The sequence below is a fragment of the Adiantum capillus-veneris genome, chromosome 18 (genome assembly GCF_014529385.1).
Source record: "Adiantum capillus-veneris isolate H3 chromosome 18, ASM1452938v2, whole genome shotgun sequence".
Lineage (NCBI taxonomy): Eukaryota > Viridiplantae > Streptophyta > Polypodiopsida > Polypodiales > Pteridaceae > Adiantum > Adiantum capillus-veneris.
The window spans coordinates 1072665-1095679 of record NC_140948.1 but is presented as its reverse complement, the minus strand read 5'-3'; the positions used below and the strand labels follow the sequence as shown (position 1 = coordinate 1095679).

The following is a 23015-nucleotide window of genomic DNA, read 5'->3' as shown; positions in this document are numbered from 1 at the left end:
TTTGGCTAGGAGCTCACCATTTGCCACGTGGGACTCATAGAAAAAATCAATGCAACCCGAGAGTTAGGTCGTGTGAGAGAGAGAGAGAGAGAGAGAGAGAGAGAGAGAGAGAGAGCTACAATCCAGATGTAGACTACTATGATGTGAGCTACTTATACGCTTGACACAGCTACAACCCCTTGGTTCCAAGTAATTCTAATAGCTTATTGCCTAATTTCTTTGCACCGCCCCCATTGGCCCTTGCACCTCTGCTACCTTAGGCATCTCTGGTGTGATCATGGTTGAGAAGGGTTCACACCATAGTTACAGGGAATGGCCATTTTCATGTCCTTGTAAATTCGGACTCCTAAGTAAAAAAGCATTTAAAAACACTCCTATCCCTAGCTGCCATTGACATTATGGCACATACTTGCTCTTGCATCTCCGCGAGCTCGAGCATCTACGAAGACCGTGAATGTATGAAAGTGTTAGACTCCGCTCGAACACGGACCTCTGGGGTGACGGTGGGACATGACCACCCGATCTTGGCAAACCACGGCTCGATGCCACGGGGCGTGCAATGGACCCGGTTTGGGGACGACGGATGGATGATGGGACATAGTCCTGACCTTCATTTTCTCCTCGACTCACCGTTTGGCTCCTATGGACGCGTGAGTGGGTTTGAGAGCACCCAGTAACGGGAGTGTCCCCCTCCACTTCACAACACGGAGGTATCGAGGGAGTCCGCCTCGCATGGGGACTCCATGACCCAGTTTCAGGACTGTCGGCTCTTCGTCGGCGGGTCTCATCGGCAAGCGTCGGCTCGATGCTACGCGCGGACGGGTTGTCCGTTTTGGACGTTTAGGTACTCCACGCAGAGGCCTTGACTTCCTCTTCGAGATCATCCATGCACATTCACGAACGCGCTCCTGAGGGGCTCCTTGTTTGCGACCGACTGCTGTCGGAAGATTCGGCCTGATCCGGGGCATTTTCGGTTATTTTTCAAATTAGACCAAACTGGCCTGAGAGAGTTCCAGAGGGATCTCTTAGACATGCGCTCAAGGCTCGAATAGCCTCGTTCACTCAACATTGATCCTAAAGACTCTTCCTCACTCAATCAAACTTCATGAACGTGCGGTGCCACGAAGGCTCCCGCACGCATCGAGCTATACGTGATCTCGGGCCCATCAACGAGCCGCCAAAGGGGACTCAAGTCAGCTAGACGCGAGCCTCCCAGCCCGCGTGCTCTAAGTTGTGGACCCTCGGCCTCTTGGTGAAGGTGTCACCTTGAGTGTCCCTGGCACACCCGTAACACTTGGTATCAGAACTAAACCCACGTTCGCCAACCACGGGACATCATAAGCAAAGTACACAATATCTACTACCATGATGAATCACGAAATGTGCAAGCTAGCGATGCAAATGCACTAGATCACCAGGAATGTGGGGTTGCAAATTGATGTGACTCCAATGGAACGTGGAAAGCCCAACGGTAGAAGCTTAGCCGTGGCTCAAGGTATACATAGAAGACATGCCCAACAGGGGTATTCGAGTTGTCAGGAGACGTCGGCTCCAATTTTCTTCGGCGAGGGCTCTAGGTGAAGAGTCCCTCCATGTTCAGCAAGCATCCATCAAGAAGCAAATCAGCGGCCACAGTCGCGGGGGCACAACGCTAAGTGTCCCCCTCATCAATCACCTTCAAACGGGCGAAGTAGTTGGATCGGCCCTCAGATATGTAATTTCTCATCAGTCAGGCTCGTCAGGAGTTTTCAAGCACCTTGTGAAGAGGTAAGCGGACCCGGAGTCAAACGTGACCATCATCCATTGAGCTTCAACTTGGTATTGGTATGGCTTGGTAGAGCGGTCCAAGGTAAGGGGCCGACTCAATCAGATATAGCCTCCGCTCTCAACAAGGACGGTGAGGTGAATTTAGCATTGGCACTTCAAGCCTGTAGCACATGCTACTAGTCACAGTGGCAGTGGCTTATCATTAGAATGTAAAGCATATGCATATAGACCCTGTGTGGCAGGGTCACGGAGCATGACAGGATGTCCCTCGATTAGAATATGCAATCACAAAATGTATAATCATCACCGAGCGCATCGAAACCGCGAGTTCTAAAGCACCCGGGATGGGACGGGGTCGCCCATCCTTCTAAGTATCTCTGGATTGGGATGGGACAGTTCGGAGACGCGGTGTCTTGAAGCAAGACACCATCAACACCCAGCTGCCAGCCAGCGTTTATCCTAAGATGATTGAGGCCTGCTTCGAGGTAGCACAAGGCAAAGGAGTAAGATCCAAGCTTCTTCACCGTCAGGGGACATTGAGATGTCACCCAGCATGCAGGTAGTCCAGACGGACTCGTTGAGGTCAGGATAAACAGCCCCCTCATTCAGCACCAGCAACAACAAGAGCAACAATGAGGTAGGTGCCAAGGATGGCCCTCCTCATCATAGGCAAAGACAAGCCGGCAAGGAAAAGGCCGCGCTAGATCAACGTGAGGTCGAGAGTATCTCTTGAGGAGAACTCAATCGGGCAGGTGAAGGCTGTTACAGGTCCCCTTTTTGGAGCACACTTCCGGACCCTCCACCACTTCTCGGCCTCTCGATGCTAGCTCACTTTGGTGTTCCGAGGCCTCGAGGGCTCCTAGCCGACGAGAGGCCTCCAGCGTGTGAAAGCTCCCTTGCAGAAAGAGGCCTAGTAAATGACTCCCGAGGCACAGTGGTCCACTGGCGGCATTATAGGGCGGCTAGTGCGCCTGGGAAATCGAGAGCATGAAGGGATTAACCAGGAACGGGCATGCACGGCAGTCATTAACTACGGGAGCTGCTCGCTCAGGAAACTCAGAGCACGCAGGTTTTCCAGCCTCAGCGTCGCGGGTGCGCGCGCTGGGAGCTACAGGCCACCCGAGGGGGCTGGTTATTCGCGCGCAGCTGTGAGTTGTGCAGGCCACGAGCTATCCCTCAAAGGGGGCCGCCTGCAGTTACCATACCAGGGGGCTACGGGCCTTATTATTCACAGTGCGACAAAGGAACATCCAGGGATTGTTCCCGATTATCATTGACGCCCGCATTGAGCCTATCGTAGGGTTCCTTGGCGATTACAGGTCTCGAGGCAGCAGACAGCAAGGTCGCGCCCCTCTATCTACAGGCCTCTTGCTTGCGTGTGTAGGCTGCTGGCCATTCCCATTGTGGGGGCCGTGAACAGGTGGAACATCAGGGTCGTGAGCTGACCTGGATTGTAGCAATGGTTCTGCGGGGTAGTCATATGGGTCGCGAGTTCTTCACTCCAGGTGGGGGGCTAAGTGTTGTACGCCAGGCAGTTCTACAGGTTCGATTGTTGATAGCGGGCGCAAGGCCCCTTTCCATAGCGGCTGGTCCCTCGAGTGGGACTCGAGCCCACATTTTTGTACACCAGTGGAAGGGTGAGCCGTGGTGCTCCGAATCCCTATTTTCTGTTTTGTAGAGCCGTGTTGGCCCACCGAGTCGAGGAGAGTTACCCCTCACTCGTAGATTGTTTATCACCTTCGGCTTTACTGGTGTTTCCGGCCACTATAGACCCGGCCTTGGTTTGCTCTTGGGCTCTTGTTAGTCTGTGTTTGGAGTATTGTGCCCCCTTATGCTATGTATGCACCTGGGCCGTAACATTTGGTATCAGAGCTTTTGAATATGGCCTCGTTAAAGGCATGGTTTAATGTGGAGGTTGCTTTCCTATGCTATGAAAGAGCAATGCAGCGATTGTTGGAACGTTATGACGGATGAAGCAGAGAAGAATCAGGTTATGATTGGGATGCGGTGCAAGATGCCATGCAGTTTTTGACTCAGACGCACTCCAAGATTATGGAGAGCTACCATCGGGATACGGGTGCGATCACTAAACAAAAAAAGGTGTCATCGACGCAGATATCGACGCACTGCATCGCTATTTGCGTCAATATCTGTCCCTGTAAAACTATCGCTATTTGCGACGCAGATAGCGACGTATATAGCGACGATCATAACAGAAAAAAAAAATATTGGACAGAGGGCAGGTAGCCTGGCCTGTGCCCAGTTAAAAGATGGACACAACTACAGCCAGACTTCCCGCCCTCTGCCAAAATCAACCATGCTCCCGCGCGCAAAAATTTCAGCAGAGTTCCCTTTGTTTTTACATAAACTTTTTTAAAAAAAACCATATCATGTATACGTCTCCTACATGCTATTCACATAGGATTTCACATGAGATTTAAAGCCAATGAAAGAAATGAAATGAACTTTGTGCAAAACCATAATCGTACCAACTTAAAAGCATAACCATAACTTAAAACCATAACCGATCATAACCACTTTGATCAAAACCATAAACAAAATTAACAATAACCATAAGCATAACCAGAAAGTTAAACATAACCATAAACAAAACCTGAACCATAACTATGTCTATACAAAAATAGGAGAAATAACCATGTCTATACAATGACAATGACAATAACCATAACCATAAGGAAAACAATAATTGTCTGAACAATAACCATAACCATATACATATGTCTATACAAAAAAGAGACACAGAATCATATCTGTGTCTCACAAAGCATATATATGAAATCCGGTCCACTGATGACTAAGCATCGCAACCTGCACATAGGACAACTCACAAAATTAGTATTGATATTACTTCACATATACTTACTTAATTAAATCAACTCACATACACTACAAGAGGTTGTGTGCTCTTGTGACGCTGTTAGCGACGAAAATACACTGGGTTTTTATAACCCCCGGCGTCGCTAAAACCGTCGCTAATAGCGTCGCTATAACCGTCGCTATGACCGTCGCTATAAGCGTCGCTATATAGAGACGCTCATAGCGACGCTCATAGTGACTGTCATAGCGACGGTTATAGCGACGTTTACACAGAAGTCTATAGCGACGCTCATAGCGACGCTACAGAGCCATAAATAGCGACGTTTATAGCGACGCCTGAGAGATTTTTTTTTTGGTGACAGGGCATTGAATGCCCTGCCACCCATCAACCATATTGTACTTGATTCACTTTTAAAAAAAAGTGCAAGGGTAGATAATAGACCCAAAATAGTCACCCACAAGACGCATTGTTTGCAAAATTGACGAGCGTAAAATTGACAATTGTACACATCATAGGCAAAATGAATTGAATGGCAAATGTAATAATGACAATTGTACAACATCATAGGCATAAAGAATTGAGTGGCAAAATGAACTGCGGTGACAAATGTAATAATATACATGGTTTAAAAAGACGTATAAAATCCGTCTCATGATACATAAGCTATGAGAAACCCTAAACTAATGCTATCTAGCTACGGCTAAACTGACGTCGTCTAGTCAGACGTCTCATCGCGTCCAAGCGGCGTATCTATCAGATTCTACAAAAAAAGACAATAAGACAGCTTTCAGTAAGTATAAACATATAACGACATTTATAAAACAATACAAAAAATAGAAAAGAGTAAACCCTAATACTAACCATGCCACCGCGAGAACTGAGAATGTCCATCAGGGCGTTTAAGCCCTTCCTGCCTGCGTACTCGCGCTCGTACGGTGTGGGATCACGTCCTGTCATCGACCACTGTCAAAACATACAAAGAATTCATTATGTTAGAATTAAAAAACTCATAAACCCTAAACTATCGAGCATAAAGAGCAATGCGAAAACACTTACAAAATCGGCCTCAAATGATGCCCATCCACCGCTCCCCAAGTGGTGCGAGCTCCCTGCCTCTACTCGCGCTCTGGCTGCATCCTTTTGTTGCTTCCACTTGTCGGGATTCTCGCGCGCTGATTTCTTCGCATTCTTCCAATCTTCTTTGGCCAGCCAATCTGGCCTGTTCCACCCATGCTTGATTGCTTTTTGCACTTCGGAACGCTTGTGTTTGCAGTATTCGCGCATTCAAATCTTCATCAGGTCTTCATTGAAGCGCTGATCCCGTGTTGGAACGGGAAACTCATCATGAAGTATGCTGATGACTCTGTTTTTTAAATCACTTGGTACTTCACTCCATTTGTTTAGTATGTAGTGTCTAAACAGCTGAGAGCAAATACCACGCATGCGCGAGATCACCTTCTTGCCGTCATCATCCATGATGATGCCGCCGCTGAAGTCGACGAAGTAAGGCAAGCCCTCTGGCCGGTGACGCGTGAACCTAGGTGTCCCGGCAGGGGTCTCTAGCGGCGTGTCGATGGGGGTACGGACGTCAGGTGTCTCCATCGGCGTCTGGGCCCCGAAGCGAGGAGTGTCGAGTGGAGTGGCTCCTAGCGGAGTAGGTAGAGGTGTGTAGCTGCTAGGAACAGTCAGCCGTCCAAAACCTGGTGTAGATGGCGATGCTGTGGCTGGTGTGGGGGCGGGCAAAGAAGGGGAGGGTAAAGAGCCTCGTCGAACACGAGGCGGTGTGGAGGCATCGGTGGCGGAATCCCCACAACAACCGCCACCGCCACCACTAGAGCGCCGGTGTCTAGACGAGTGTGAAGCTCGTCTCGTCCACGCCGAAGCTTCGGAGCGCGCCGAATGCTCCGAAAGAGAGGGAGATGCGGATGGAGTAGGAACGCGCGATGATGTGCCAGAGCGATGACGCTCCACGTACCACTGTCTCTGCTGCGGTGACAAAGAAGAAAGAAACTCCTCATCATCCATACCTGCATTAAACACACTAATATTTAAACTTAATATTGAATGAATAGAGTAGACAATGACGCAAAGACCATTAAATACAATGACGTAATGACGCATATAAATACAATGACGCAATGAATTGAGTGATAGAAGAGGCAAGTCAAAAACTCAGAATTTTCAATCAAAAGATGTGAGCGCGAGTAGAAAAGAGCGTTATACACCATGGAAGGTACTTAGAGAGCCAGAGCTTTTACAACACGAAGCAAAATTGTTCAAATACAATATTTGTGGCTTTAAGAGATCTCTCTCTCATCCTCGCATAACTCAGTATAACTTCCTATATCTATATATAGCTCTCCGTTTAAACACATATCCTCTGTTTGATTTTGTAGCTCCTCTGCATGCACCCCATATAGAGTAGTAGCATCTTGATGCTCGTCTGGCACCATCGCAGCGGCTTCTGATTGAGCATCTTCTCTGATCTCCTCCATTGATGCCGTTGTGATTGGCACATGGTAGCCTTCATACGTCCTTGCACTACGAGGGGCTACCTCTATGACGTACCACCAGTTTGATGTAGACTTTGTAGGATGAAATATTACCTGCCAGAGCCACATAACTTACATGAGAGCTTTCAAGCACATAACTTGTAAAAGGGGGATGTTAACTATTTACATACTTACTTGTTCACAATGCTCTGGTAGTACGAAAGTGTCTCTTAGGTCAGTCCATTTCTTAGTAGAATCCACCTCAAGAAAACCAGACTCTCCTCTACGCACAGTAGCGTTGCGACCCTCCATGATTATCTTGAACCATTGCACGTCGAACAAGTCGACAAAAAATCCTCTGTAATCGATCCTCAAAATCTCTTGCAGCGTGCCGAAGTAAGTGAGTTCCGCCACCACAAGATCTGCATCAGAGGAACGTCGTCGACTAGACTGTTCAAATTTTGCCATAATTCCACAATCTTGAGTAAAACGCTTTTTGTCGATTCGTTCCATCCTAAAATGTCGACCTTTACACCATGCTGCTGTGTATGACTTATACTACAACGAACAAAGATTATGAGTGGCCGTTCAAACGTTTAGAAATAAAGTCACTAGCTAGTCGTACATTGCAAACTTACCTTGGTCGCGCAACCCCGAGAGTACTCCCACTCTTCCTCAGTCACTTCGTCACCACATTGTTGTGCGCTTTTCAATTGGTTGTGCAACCATCTTAAGCTCATGAAGGTTGGTAGGCTCTCCAGAACCGTCGGATAGTGCATCGGTGGTCGTCTTCCCCGTCTCCACTCAATTCGTGCCCTTTGTCGCTCTTGCTTTGCATCCTCATATTGTGAAATCCACTTTTGCATCACTGGATTGTGAAGCATGCAAAATCGGTTGATTTTAGCCTCTAGATCTTCCGTCATCTTCTTCTCAACACCGAGATTGCACATGACAATCCCAGATATGCGCTCATCATCTATGGTTCGCCATAGCGTGTCCCGGGCTTTATCAAATCCGTCTAGCCACTCTCCAATGTACACTAGGGACTCTGATACCAACCAACCTTCTGCCATGCTACCCTCCGGACGTGCCTTTTGACGCACATATCCCTTAAGCGTTTTCATGAAACATTCTAAGAAGAACATCCATCTGGAATGAACTGTGCCAGCTATTTCCACCTCATCAACTATGTGAACAAGAAGATGCACCTGAATGGTTAGCATGGTAGTACGAAAATGTTTCTCAACCATGCACACAAGCTCCGCAGCATTTAGTTTGGCGAATGGTATGGAGTCTACGTTGATCTCCTTTTGTGAGATCCATTGCACCAGCTTTGCAAGTTTGTAGATTGTTTTACGGATGTCGAGAGACAAACATCCCTCAATGGCAACCGGTAAAATAAACTATAAAGTATGTGCAGCAATGATATTAAAGTCCACATTTTATGCAATGATATTAAAGTCCACTATGAACGTACCTGACACATTTTATGCCAATCGTGTGACTTCAAATCGGTAAGCTTTCCTTCTTTAGTAAAACACGTTCGGAGCGAGTGCATTACGCCAGTGGGGGTCCGCAAAGATCGAATGGTCTCTTTTACTTTGCGTTCTTGGGCTCCTGTGAAAATCCATGGTGCTTTAGGGAGTTTTATCGATCCATCAGACGCTGTTTGCGGCCAATATTGCTCCATACGATCCACATTTCTAAGGTCAACTCTAGCTCCCAAAGTATCTTTCTTGCCGGTCAGATGGTCCCATAGTAGATTACCCACATTCTTGAATATGTGCATTGGATCGAGCAGTGATTGATCATGAGTCGGGGCCAGTATGGTAACTCGTACCATAGAGATAGTCTCTTCATCCCTGGAGGCAATCCGTCATCGCACATCTCCTTCTGCTCTAACCATGCTTGTGCAGACATCCTTGGTGGCTCTCTTCCCAAAAAGCCGTCGCGTAACACATGATTCTCTGGAAGATACGCTTGATGACCTTCGTAGATTTGCTTCTTCAGTGAGGGCGCCCTACGTGCATTCAGTCTAGGTCCACATGTGACACATGCTCTGTATCCGCTTGTTTGAAGCCCTGCATGTATACACATGATAATAGATCAACTATGGGAAAAAACAAGATTTACAGTGTCTGAGTGAGGAGTGTCAATAGATCACCTGAGCATTCTGTTAGCCCGAGATAGTCATGCATGGTCCACATTAGAATGCCTCTTATCAAAGCATTCGGTCGTCCTGTGTGTCGGCTCATATCCACCACCTCTATGCCAATCCACAATTGTTGTAGCTCTTCCAATAGTGGACAAAGATACACATCCATATTCCCCACTTTATATCGCCCTGGCACAATCAAGCTTAGCCATAGGTGCCCCTTCTTCGTAGTCAACCACGGGGGAATGTTGTAGTTGACGATGATAACGGGCCATACACTGTAAGATGTTGATCTTTGACCAAATGGATTTACGCCATCCATAGCCAAGCCTAAGCGCAAATTTCGAGCTTCCCTGGCAAAATCCGACAATGTTCCATCTATATGTTTCCAGGCTGCGCAATCTGCAGGAATTCGTAGCACACCATCCGAAGATTTATTCTCCTCATGCCATGATGCTAGGGCGGCCATGGACTTACATTCGAAGAAATGCTTGATGCGAGGAAGCAGAGGAAAATGTCGCAAAACCTTTTGTGGAATTTTTGTCCCGTGGAGATCTACTCGATATCTTTCGGAATCACATTTCGGACACTTCTCCATGTCTATGTATTCCCCTCTGAAAAGAATGCAGTCATTAGGACAAGCGTGGATAGAATTGTAATCCATCCCCAAGTTTCGCAAAATCTTTCTTGCTTCATCTCGGGAATCTGGCATCACATTGTCAGCTGGTAGTATGTGCTCTTTAAGCAATCTACACAACATAAAAATACGATACAGTCGTGTAAAAATCTATCAGATCATTATACATTTAGAGTTTTATTAAAGTAAACTAATTGTAATAGATCACCTGAAAAGCGTTGTGACGCTAGTGTCACTCCATCCAAACTTTGCCTGCATGTTGAGAAGAACCAGGAGTGCTTTCAATCTAGACATACGTGCTCCATTATACAATGGCGTATCGGCTTCACTTTTCATATCATCATAGATAAGCCTTTCTGAATCCATGATCGTCTCGATCATTTCATCAATCTCGGGCTCAAACATTGCCTCGTTGGGAATGTGCTCTGCATGATCATCCCCCAAGCTGTCAGAGGCTACATCTTGTGGCCTCACATATGCTGCTTGACCAAAGCGCCTGCGAACACGTCTATTGGGTTGCAAGATTGCTGCTTGTTGGCCAGCGTCAGAGTCCGACGAGTTATAATTGGCAACAACTCGATCTATAATAGATGGATCGAACTCGCCAAATTCGCGAACGTGCTGCAAAGAAACACGTCTTGTCCGTCGCACAACATGCTTGCATTGATTACAAGGACATAAACCCTCGTTGAGAGATAGGTGTTTCGGTTGGACGGTACCATATCCTCGTCACTACTCATAATGAGGATAAAAATCTTATAACCTGGACAAAAAATTTAATATTCTATTGGCATTCTTCGTCTTATCTCTCTCTCTCTCTCTCTCTCTCTCTCTCTCTCTCTCTCTCTCTCTCTCTACCTCACATTCTCTAGTCATGTCCAATCCCCGCACACCTCGGTCTAGAGGTGCACGGAGATCAGAACCACCGGGTTATAATCTCGTCTTTATTGGTCAATACCTATATTTGTGGGTACAAGAAATCTACAGACCCACGTCTACATGATATTGCATGTAGTGAACAAAACCCCTTTGCCTCTTCTCTAGCTGTAGCACTTCACAGCATCTTAACATCTTTTCACAGTAGATCTTTTCACTGTTCGTCTAACTCTAAACCCTAAACCGTAAGTAATTCTTGCGTGGACTCGATCTAACATAAATAAGCGTAAATCTAAATAAACGTAAATCTAACTAAAAATAAACCTAAATCTAATTTAACGTAAGTCTACATCTAACCTAATCTTTAACGTCTTTTGGGATAGTTTCCTACGACGTTAAAACTCTCTTCTTCTTGTGTGTGTGTGTATGTGTGTGTGTGGGTAAACCTAAATAAACCTAAGTCTAATCTAATATAACATAAATCTAAATCTAACGTAAATTATGTTATATTAAAAACAAAGAACTAAACTAACAGGGATTATAAGAACCTTAAAACTGATTTAACACATAATTTTTCACATAACTCGGCAAGAGTTGGCATTCTCATCACTAAAGATGTGAGAGTTAACTTCCGGCGATGACGCTGCCTCATCTCCATCCACATCTAACGACAGCAATTGGCCCTTTAGACCGTTCTTGCTCTTGTTACTAACTTTGAAGTTGTTGTTGAATGACTAGAGGTTGTCTAGATGGTCATTGTGTCGAGGATGTAGTGACTCTTGCCGCCCTGAAGATCCACCTTCTTCCCTATCTTCTGAAGACATTTCACCAGTACTTTTGGATCGACGGAGCCCACCATGAGTGAAGGCAGCAATACCCTATATTCCATTGAGGGCTTTCTTCACCCGCTTCATGTAGGCATCGCAGTCTATGAGACCTAAATCTAATCTAATATAACGTAAATCTAAATCTAGCGTAAATAAACGTAAATCTAATTAAAAATAAACCTAAATCTAATCTAATTTAACTTAAATAAACCTAAATCTAATTTAACGTAAGTCTACATCTAACCTAATCTTTAACGTCTTTTAGGATAGTTTCCTACGACGTTATAACTCTCTTCTTCTTGTGTGTGTGCACGTGTGTGGATGTGTGTGCCAATAAAAAGAGATAAATGGTATAACCTTTCTATCACCCATGCCAAGTATGATAGATTGGTTATGCCATTTCCCTCTTGAATAATAGGTCTTGAGTTCAACTCCTCGTCGGCTAGATCTTTAGGTCTTTTAATTTTAATTAGTTTCCTACGACGTTTAATTAGTTTCTCTCTCTTTCTCTCTCAATGTGTGTGCGTTTTTTTGTTTATGCATGTTTTCTCTCTCTTTTCCTCTCTCAATGTGTGCGTTTTTTGTTTATGCATGTTCTCTCTCTCTTTTCCTCTCTCAATGTGTGCGTTTTTTGTTTATGCATGCTCTCTCTCTCTTTTCCTCTCTCAATGTGTGTGTGCATTCTTTGTTTATGTATGTGTGTGTGCGTTTTTGTTTATGTTTGTACTCTCTCTCTCTCTCTCTCTCTCTCTCTCTCTCTCTCTCTCTCTCTCTATGTGTGTGTGTGTGTGTGTGTGTGTGTGAGAGAGAGAGAGAGAGAGGGAGAGAGAAAGAGGGGAAGGGAACATGAGAGTGAGGAGAGGGAAGGAGCATACCTGGCTCTCCTTCCTCTCCTCGTGTGTGTGTGTGTGTGTGTGTGTGTGTGTGTGTGTGTGGAGAAGAAAGAGAGAGAGAGAGAGAGAGAGAGAGGGAGAGCGTTACCTGCTCCTTGCTTGAGGACGCCGAAAAACTCAAATCTGAGATCTGAGTTTTTGGGCGCTCTCTGTTATTTTTTTAGCCCAGTCGACGTCGCTATGAGCGTCACTATGAGCGTCGCAAATATACTTGTAAATTTGCGACGCTCATAGCGACGCCGGGAATTTTTCTTTTGAGGGTCGCTGTGTGAGCGTCGCTAATATGAGTAGCCTCTTGTAGTGATATTAACGTCTCACCTCAAGCGATCAGCGAGACTGTAAGGCCTCCCAGTCTACAGGCTCTCCTGAAGCATCAAGCTCATTCAATACTTCATAGATACCTTTGCGATATCCATCTGACTCCTCCTGGCATGTCAGAGCTCGATGCATCGCAAGATTCTGCGTTTATACAAAAATCAAAGTAATAAGAATACATGATTCATCGCGTTTTAAAAAACGCCATAGTTAAGATTGGATTAGAAACTCACAAACTCATAGCGAAAGGTGTCGAAGCCTCCGCTGTCAAGATGAGATGTCCCCCTGGTCCTCTGTCGTATTTGCGTGGCCTCACGCTGCTGTCTAAACCACGTGTCCGTTGTCCGCTCATTCTCCCTGATCTGCAGCCACGTCTCGTGTGGGATGCCCGAAGGCTTCGGCGAGCCGGTCCTGAAAGCCTTCCGAGCTGCATCTCATCGATGTTTCAGGGTGTCCCGTGCAACACCCTTGATCCACCTCCTCGGAACAACGTTTGAACCCGGAGCAGGCTGGTACTCTCTCAGGATGGTCTCCACTATGTAATTGACTTTGTCCTTTTCGTACTCACCCCAAGACGTCAGAAGGCTGTTCGAAAATTGCAGCTCCATGAGCTGGCGAATCTGCTGTCTCATCTCAGTCCCGACTCTATCCATGTCAACAGAACCATCTGCCCGTACAGTATAGAGCTTGGAGGCACTAGGATCGTGTGCCCCCCAAGGTGTCCGAGGTGTGCCAAGAGGTGTGTCGAGAGGTATTCCTGGGTAGGACGGGGGTCGTGAGCGAGGAGGGGTCGAAGCATCTGTGGACCCTCCTCCACAGTGTTGGGATTAAAGCCCAAGTGGCCTCTTATGCGGATATGGCCGGCCGCCCGCCTAACTCACTTACCTCTAACTCTTTGTATATACTAACATATTCTTTGTGAATACTAAGGAATTGGGAGATAACCCTCTAACAGATCTCTGTGTACTGTGTACTGTGTAAGCTGTGTGTGTGTGTGAGAGAGAGAGTCGACCCACGCTCCGCTCCGCGACTTCAATTGGTATCAGAGCCTTGGTTCAGTGCGGATTTGCGCAATCGCGCGCGCGCGCACTTTTCCGGCAGATTCTGGATCCGGAGTTCGAAGATTCACACTCGGCGTTCCGGGAGCATTTCCATCAGGTGACCTGGAGTTTTACCCCCCTTTCGAAGCCGTTTATGCCCTCAGAATTTCGTTCTGAGCACTACAGCAGAAGATAGATTTCAGCCGCAAAGAAATCCGTCTTGTGTAGATTGGCAAGCAGGAGGTGGTCGACATCAATATCGACATCGACATACATCACTTATTCGTCTTCAGAGCATCATCTATAGACCAGGTACACATATATATCATCAGATATATATATTGCAGTCTGCATTGCTACTTCTTGTGCTTGCCAGGTTCCAGGGGAGGTGTGGCCATACGACGGCTTGACACCACTGGCATGTATTGCAGATTGATGTACTGTGATTGTGGGTCTGCTAGTTGTGAGTCACGCTAGCAGACAGACCGCCGCAGCGGTCATAGGACAGTGATTGGTCTATTATAGGAAGTATGCTAGTTCTGGGCAGTTTGCTGAGCCATCTGAGAGGGTCGTGTGTGAGGTTTTTTGAAGCCAAGCACTCGGGGCTGGGTTACCCAGTGTGAGGTGGATTAGGTTGCTGGAGTTCCCCTCTACACGCATCTTCTTCGGCGACTTTTATCCCTTAGGATGTATGACTTTGTGTAGACACTGGATTGCATCTTATGCGTCAGGCCGTTGAGGCATTGTTCAGAGTTCAGTCTTGAGATAGATACAGGTTCTGTCATCGCCCAGAGAGGAGACAGTGTATGCTTACAGGATTCGTCATTGGTCAGCTATTTATGATTGTTTTTTGAGCTATCTTTTGGTTCCCAGAGCTCAGTTTACAGGGGAGACTCTGTCAAAAATTTTCAAAATACTGACAGTTCCTGAGGAGAGGTGTTCAGCTTGTTGATTACAGCTTGTTTACTGTGTACAGAGGCCAGTTTACAGGGGAAACTCTGCCGGATTTTTCTCAGGAGTAAACAGTTTGGCAGATATGGCATCTTCTCACAGTGAGACTCTTTACAACATAAAGAAGCTGGATGGCACAAACTTTCCATTCTGGAAGAAGCAGATTTGGCAGGTTTTGGTGCAGAAAAAACAAGTGAAGCCACTGAAGCTCAAAGGGGAGAGACCAGAATTTATGGCTCAAGATGAGTGGGAAGAGCTTGACGAGTTAGCTTGTTCCACAATCATGCTGACACTGGCAGAAAATGTTTACTTCAACGTAGCAGAAGAGACTACAGCGTATGGCGTATGGCAAAAGCTATGTGATATGTACGAGAAACAAAGTGCTGCTTCTCAGATTTACTGGCTCAAGAAATTGGTGGATTTGAAGATGAAGGAAGGGACAGCCATGTCAAATCATCTGAATGAATTTCACTCAATTTTCAGCCAGTTAACAGCACAAGAGATAGTCTTTCCAGATTCAGTGAAGGCTATGTTTCTCTTAATCACTTTGCCAGACAGTTGGGATACTTTTCGTACAGCGTTAAGTAATTCTGTCGCGCCAGAAGGTCTTACAAGTGCCAATGTAGAAGGCAGCTTGCTCACAGAGGAAGTGAACAGGAAGAACATTGACAAAGGCAAAGGCAATAGCGCTTTGGTTGTTCGAGGGAGACAACAGTTTAAAGAGAAGAAGGGTAAGAAGGCACAAAACCGAAGTAAGTCTCGTGATTCGAAGTCAAAGGATGACATAGAATGCTACCATTGTGGCAAGAAGGGTCACATGAAGCGAGACTGTACGAAGTGGAAACAAGAAAAAGGCAAAACAAAGAGTTTTGAGCAAGATGAAAAGAAGAGTTCAGTGAAGATTGAAGAGGTGAATGTCACAGGATCTGGTTCAGACAGTGATTCTGGTATAGCAGCTGGTGACATCTTCCTTACAAGCAATCTTGATTCTGTTTTCTTGACTGCAGAGGATGGACATGCTATGAGTGATTGGATTATCGACTCAGGGGCATCTTTACATGTTTCTCCGCACAAAGAGTGGTTTACATCATATGTGGCTACTAAAGACTATGTCAGACTTGGCAATGAGCAGGTTTGTGACATACTTGGAGTGGGAGATGTGCAGTTGAAGTTTCAGAATGGCTCTTCTTTATGGCTCAAGAGTGTCAGACATGTTCCAGCAATCCGAAAGAGCTTGATTAGTACAGGGAAGTTGGATGATGCGGGTTATGTGACAGTTTTTGGGAACAGCGCTTGGAAGATCTCCAAAGGTTCGATGACTGTAGCACATGGCAGCAAGTCAGGAACTCTGTACACTTTACATGTTTCAGAGGTTAAAAACCATGTAATTAATGTGATTGAGCAGCCAAGTGTGTCACTGTGGCATCGTAGGTTGGGACATATGTCAAAAAGAGGAATGGAAATACTTTCTCATTATGGTTATTTGCCTGGATTTTCATTTCAAGATTTCGAGTTTTGTGAGCATTGTGTTTATGGTAAGCAAACACAGGAACCGCACAGATCAAAGAGGAATCGTAGGGACGAACAGTTAGCTCTTGTACACAGTGACCTATGCGGACCAATGCCTAGTTTGTCACTAGGGGGAGCAGCGTACTTTTGTACATTCATAGATGACTATTCTCGCAAAGTATGGGTTTACTTCTTGAAGCACAAGGATGAGGTGCTCAAGGTCTTTAAGACATTCTTGCAGCTGGTGGAGAATCAGAGTGGTCAGAAGCTGAAGTGCTTGAGAACTGACAATGGTGGAGAGTACGTTTCCAAAGCTTTTCAAGACTTTTGTGAAGCAAAAGGGATTAAGCGGGAACTTACTGCACCATATAATCCTTCACAGAATGGGGTTGCAGAACGTATGAATAGGACCATACAAGAGAAGGTCAGAAGCATGTTGTCAAATGCTGAGTTGCCTGATGGATTTTGGGCGGAAGCAGTGGCTACAGCAGTCCATTTGATCAACAGGTCTCCTAGTAGGGTTCTGGATAAGAGTGCAGTGGCCGAGATGCTATGGACAGGCAAGGCACCTTCGTATAAGCATCTCAGAGTCTTTGGTTGTGAAGCTTATAGCCATATTCCTAAGGAGTTCAGAAATAAGTTAGAACCAAAGAGCAAGGAGTGTATATTTCTTGGCTACGGAGAATCGGGCGAGATGGGTTACCGGCTTTGGGATCCTGAGTCCAGAAAGCTTATTCGTAGCAATGATGTGCATTTCAATGAAGCCAAGTTTCACGCTAAGCCAGAGAAGACAGAGGAGATCAGAAGAGTTGTCTTCAGGGAAGATGGACCTAGTGCTAGCACATCAAGACAGCATGGTCAGGCTCAGGAACAGCCTATAGTGGCTAGAGAGGCAGAATCAGTTGTGGTGAGACGTTCTGAGCGTGTCTCCAAACCACCTGATCGTTATATGCCATCTCTAAATTATGTCATGCTCACAGATTGCGGAGAACCATCTTGTTACAAGGAAGCATTACAAGTGGTTGACTCGAAAAAATGGCAGTTGGCCATGCAGTCAGAGATGACAGCTCTGCATAAAAACCAGACATGGAAGTTGGTTAAATTACCACAGGGCAAAAAGGCTCTACCTTGTAAATGGGTTTACAGGTATAAGATCACCGCTCATGATAATCAGCCAAAGTACAAAGCAAGGCTTGTTGCCAAGGGCTTTAAGCAAGAACAAGGCATTGACTTTGATGAAGTCTTCTCTCCAGTGGTCAAGATGACTACATTGAGATGCTTTCTTGCATTGGTTGCTATATTGGATTTGGTGTTGCACCAAATGGATGTCAAGACAGCGTTCTTGCATGGTGATTTAGATGTGGAAATTTACATGCAGCAGCCAGAAGGGTTTGTTGAGAAAGGCATGGAACATTTGGTATGCCAGTTGTTAAAGAGTCTTTATGGCTTAAAACAATCACCGAGGGCATGGTACCATAAGTTCCATCAGTTTATGCTTTCTCAAGGCTACAAACGTAGTGAGTTCGATCACTGTCTATATACAAAGAAGGCTAAGGATGGCAGTTGGCTGATCCTTATTTTGTATGTGGATGACATGTTGATTGCTGGCAAACACTTGGAAGAAATTTCAGCTTTGAAGTCAAAGATGGCAAAATCGTTTGACATGAAAGACATGGGTGAGGCAAGTCATATACTTGGTATGCGCATTGAGAGAGACAGATCAAAGAAGTTGATTTGGTTATCTCAAACAGAGTATATTGACAAGGTTTTGCAACGTTTCAATATGGCGAAGGGAAAGGCATTGAGTGTTCCATTGCCACCATATGTGAAACTTAGCAAACAAGATTGTCCTGTGTCTGAGGAAGAAAAGGCTGAAATGGATAAGATTCCATATGCGTCTGCAGTGGGTAGTTTGATGTATGCAATGATTGCTACACGTCCGGATATTGCATTTGCAGTGGGAGTGGTTAGCAGATATATGTCAAATCCCGGCAAGAAACATTGGGAGGCAGTGAAAGGTATCATGAGATACTTAAAACATACAAAGAGTATGCGCATATGCTATGGTAGTCAGGATTTGAGTGTCAGAGGATACACTGACTCAGATTATGCAGGAGACTTGGATAAGAGGAGATCTACATCAGGCTATGTCTTTACATTGGCTGGAGGTGCCATATCATGGTGATCTCGATTACAAGATTGTGTTACGCAGTCTACTACAGAAGCTGAGTATGTTGCAGCAAATGAGGCATGCAAAGAAGCTATTTGGCTTGGTAGATTGGTTGCAGACTTGGGAATCAATGCAGATATGCCAGAGTTATATTGTGATAGTCAAAGTGCTATACAATTGGCAAAGAATCCAGTGTTCCATTCGAAGACTAAGCATATTGATGTGAAGTATCACTTCATTAGGGAAGTACTTGAAGACAAGCAGATACAACTGCTGAAGATCCACACCAAGGACAATCTTGCTGATCTACTCACAAAGGGACTTCCAGGAGAGGGCTTTGTGCATTGTCGTGAGTTATTGGGCATTGGATAGATGGCAGCCATGTAAATCTTTGTACATTTATGTTCATAGATTTACAGTTACTTAAAGTGCCACATTGGACTTTAAGTGGGAGGTTGTTGGGATTAAAGCCCAAGTGGCCTCTTATGCGGATATGGCCGCCCGCCCGCCTAACTCACTTACCTCTAACTCTTTGTATATACTAACATATTCTTTGTGAATACTAAGGAATTGGGAGATAACCCTCTAATAGATCTCTGTGTACTGTGTACTGTGTAAGCTGTGTGTGTGTGTGAGAGAGAGAGTCGACCCACGCTCCGCTCCGCGACTTCACACAGCAACCACCACCTCCACCTGACGATCGCCGAGATCGGCGAGTGCGCCTGTGCTGCAGAGATGAGGACGTACCCGCCTCTGCCCCACCCCTAGGTGTCAAAGCGACCGTGATGGGATAACCATGCGTCGTACCCATAGGCGTCCTCCCCCCCATAGGTGTCCCCCCCCCTAGGCGTCGGACCCTCGGGTGTGAAGCCCAGAGGCGTAGTACCCGTGCCTCTGGCTACCCAGTACTGAGAAGCCTCTGCCATCTGAGCAGGCATCATCTGTGTAACGAAGCCCATGAATGCATCTGCACTCATAGAAGCGGGATCTGGAATCTGGTCTGCCATACTAAAGTCCTGCACAAAGAAAGTAAAATAAAGCGTCAGAATACAGTTGTTTAAATTAACTTTAAGCTTAATTTTAAATCAACGTCTTCACATAAACACTTACAGGCCTAGACCTCGACGAGTGAGGCATCATCGATAAGATCTTGCACCGTATCATCGTCTATCTCTAATTGCAAACATAACTCTGCCCCAACTCGTTCTCGCAGATTGTCTTTATCCATTGCATCTTCATCTACAAGTGTCAATTCTGGCTCGTCTGCATCATCCCTCGTATATCTGTCAGCTTCCTCTGCCATACCATCGTCCATCTCATCTAATGTCACAGTAGTATGGACGTCGTCTGACTGACTTTCCTCCATGAGATCTTGCCCTTCAAATACTTGTTTATTTCTTGGAGCAACCTGAACCACAAACCACCATTGTCGCTCTCGAGGGTCCGGTACAAAGACCACTTGCTCACAATGTTCGGGGAGAGAAATGTGTCGTTCGCATCTGTCCAAACCTTTGTAGAATCTATTTGCACAAGTTTGTTTCCATCTTTGCGTACCGTTGCATTGCGACCAGAAGTAATCACCTTGAACCACTTCACATCCAACAAAACATCTCAAACCGCATGAAGCTTACTTTCAGGATATCTGACACCAGACCACAGTAATCCAGGTTGCTAGTGCTCTCATTCGTGTATCTAGCATTGGCCCTGCTCTTTTGCATCAAACTAACCATAACCCACTATCAAACGTGTTTCTTCTGCTATCAATTTGTTCTGTTCTGAAATGCTTTCGATGCGACCACAACGCCATGTATATATGATACTTCCAGTCACATCCAATAGCCAGCTCTTCCTCTTCTAGACATATGGGTTCTCCGATCTGTCGAGCTTCTCTCACTGTCTTGTCCAACCATGCCATTGTAGGGAATTCAGGTAGAGGAGCGAGATAGTCTGGCAAGGGTAAGCCTCTAGTCGTTCGGCTTCGCCTGAAATCCTATCGCTCCCTATTGCGTCTCTCTTTCTCTTCTTCGTACCTTTCAAGCCATTTTTACATAGGCGCTGAATTTAGTATACAGAACTTCATGATCTTTTCTCGCATGGCCAGGTTCATTTCCTTCGGCACCCCTTGCCCTTGCGGCTCCTCTCCCACCAGTCTTGCATCCTCCTCATTGCTCCACAGTCGAGGCATTTTTGGGTCAGAAACGGATAGAAATTCGGTCGTCAATACAAGAGACTCTTGCACCAGCCATCCTTCTACCATGCTCCCCTCTGGACGCACTTTTTGGCGAACAAAACCCTTAAGTGTTTTCATGAACCGCTTTAGAAAGACCATCCAACGGTTGTGGACTGTACCTGCCACTACAACCTCATCTACTACATGGACGAGCAAGTGCATTTGGGTAGTTAGTCAGCTCATGGGTAGATACTTCTCAATCATGCAAACTGCCTCGATGGAGCTAGCCCTTGCGATTGCAATAGATTCCTCCCGTATCTAGGCTTGGAAGAGATCCACCGCACTAGCTCTAAAATCTTGTATATGCAGGTCCGCACTTCCTCCGTTAAACACCCCTTGATCGCAATTGGAAGAATGAATTGCAAGAACTTATGCCAGTCGTGCGATTTCAATCCTTACAGTTGATCGTCACGGGTGAATGCTGTCTTGAGACATCGCATATATCCTGTTGGCGTTCTGAACTCTGAAATCACCCTTTTAACTTGTCGCTCTTCGTTTTTTAGCAATACCCATGGCGCTCTTGGAAGTTTTGTTTGGCCAGCTGCATTAGTGAAAGGCCACAGCTCTGGCATCTTTCCAACTGACTGCAAATCATCTCGTGAAGCTCGATTGTCTTTCATTCCATGATTGTCTTCCAGAGGAGCTCTCCCACATTCTTGAATATATGCATTGGATCCAGCAAATGGTTAATTAGTAGATCACCCCAGTATGGCAACGTATGGAGAATGGACAAACGTTTCATTCCTGGAACAGGTTGCCCCTAATGTTGCTCCCATCGGCGACGCCACTCTTGTACATGCATAGGACGACATTCGACACGACCAAGCTGACCTTCGCACAAGTGATGGACATCTGGAAGATAATGGTGGTGGCCTTGATAAATTGTCTTTCGAAGAGAGGCAGAATAGCGCACATCCAAAGACTGCCCACAAATTGGACATGCGTTGTATCTCGAAGTTGTTAGCCCTGCATATATTAAATCATGAATCAGGCCAAGGCAAAGTGCATTGTGAATAGCGAGAATTTTGTAAATCAAGAACCATTACCAGAAGCTTCTCCGTATCCTGGCCAATCATGCATAGTCCACATAAGAAGTCCATAGATCCTTGCATGTTGTTGTCCTACTGGTTCAACGGCATCTGTTATGTCGATCCCATGCCATAACTCCTGGAGCTCGTCAACTAGTGGATCTAGATAAACATCCATGTTTTTTGCCTTGAACTTACCAGGTACAATCAAGCTTAATATCAAATGACCCTTCTTGATGGCAAGCCACAGTGGGAGGTTGTAATTGATAAGGCACAAAGGCCAAGTGCTCCATGATGAGCTTCTCAAGCCAAATGGATTGACTCCATCCATTGTCATGCCCAAACGCAAATTGTATGGTTCACTCTTAAAATGTGGCCAGGTATCTCAATGTGCCTCCAGGCCTTTGAATCAACAGGCACCCTAAATGTTGCGTCAGTGAATCTATTCGTAGAATTCCACCACATCAACTTTGCAATAGAACCACAACGAAACATGATTTTTATCCTAGGAATAATAGGGAAATGCCACACCACTTTAGCTAGCACTGTCCCGCCAACTGCATCTTGTTTGTACCGCATTGCTCGACACTTAGGACACGACAGACAATCTGCGAATTCATTGCAAAAAAGAATGCAATCATTTGGACATGCATGAATCTTGTTGTAGTCCAAGCCAACTGAGGTCAATAGTTGGTTGCGTCTGGCTTGGAGGGGGGCATTTCATTGCCAGCCGGGAGAAGTTGCTCCCGCAACAACCTGTTTAAGCCACATTAAATTAAAAAGATCTCCAAGCACGTCACTGTTGCAATCGGAAAATCTCTTTTGTAAATTACGTACCTAAACAAAGCAGTGACGCTTGCGTCTGACGACCCGTACACTGACTGAAGATTCAAAAACGCCAGACAAGTACAAAGCGTCGATATTTTGGCACCTTCATAAATTGGTTGATGTGCCAACTTCCTCAACATGTCTTCAGGAGATAGGCGCACGGCTTCTGGTGCTGCTTCGTTAGCGTCCTCCTCGCTTGTCTGGAAGAAGGCATCCAGCATCTCCTCCATGCCGTCGTCTTCTGTCTGTAAGTCCTTTTCTGCTTCCATCCTTGGCTCTATATTGGTCGGACCTTCATGCATAATCCTTTTTCTCTCTCTCTCAGATGTAGGTGCTATGTCGCGAAAATCAATGCCCGTTCTGTAGGAGTCGTATCGTAGATTCTATACGGTCTCTTTCGCAAACTCTTCGTACTTGTGCACATGCTCATTACATATCCTGCGCTTGCGCAGGATTTG

The 23015-nt window shown here is 45.8% G+C and overlaps 1 protein-coding gene across 2 annotated transcripts in view; it reads left to right on the top strand.

Annotated features, from left to right (window-relative positions):
- LOC147435130 (uncharacterized) overlaps positions 1–23015 on the top strand; it is a 45337-nt gene that overhangs the window by 3601 nt on the left and 18721 nt on the right. The window lies entirely within an intron of this gene.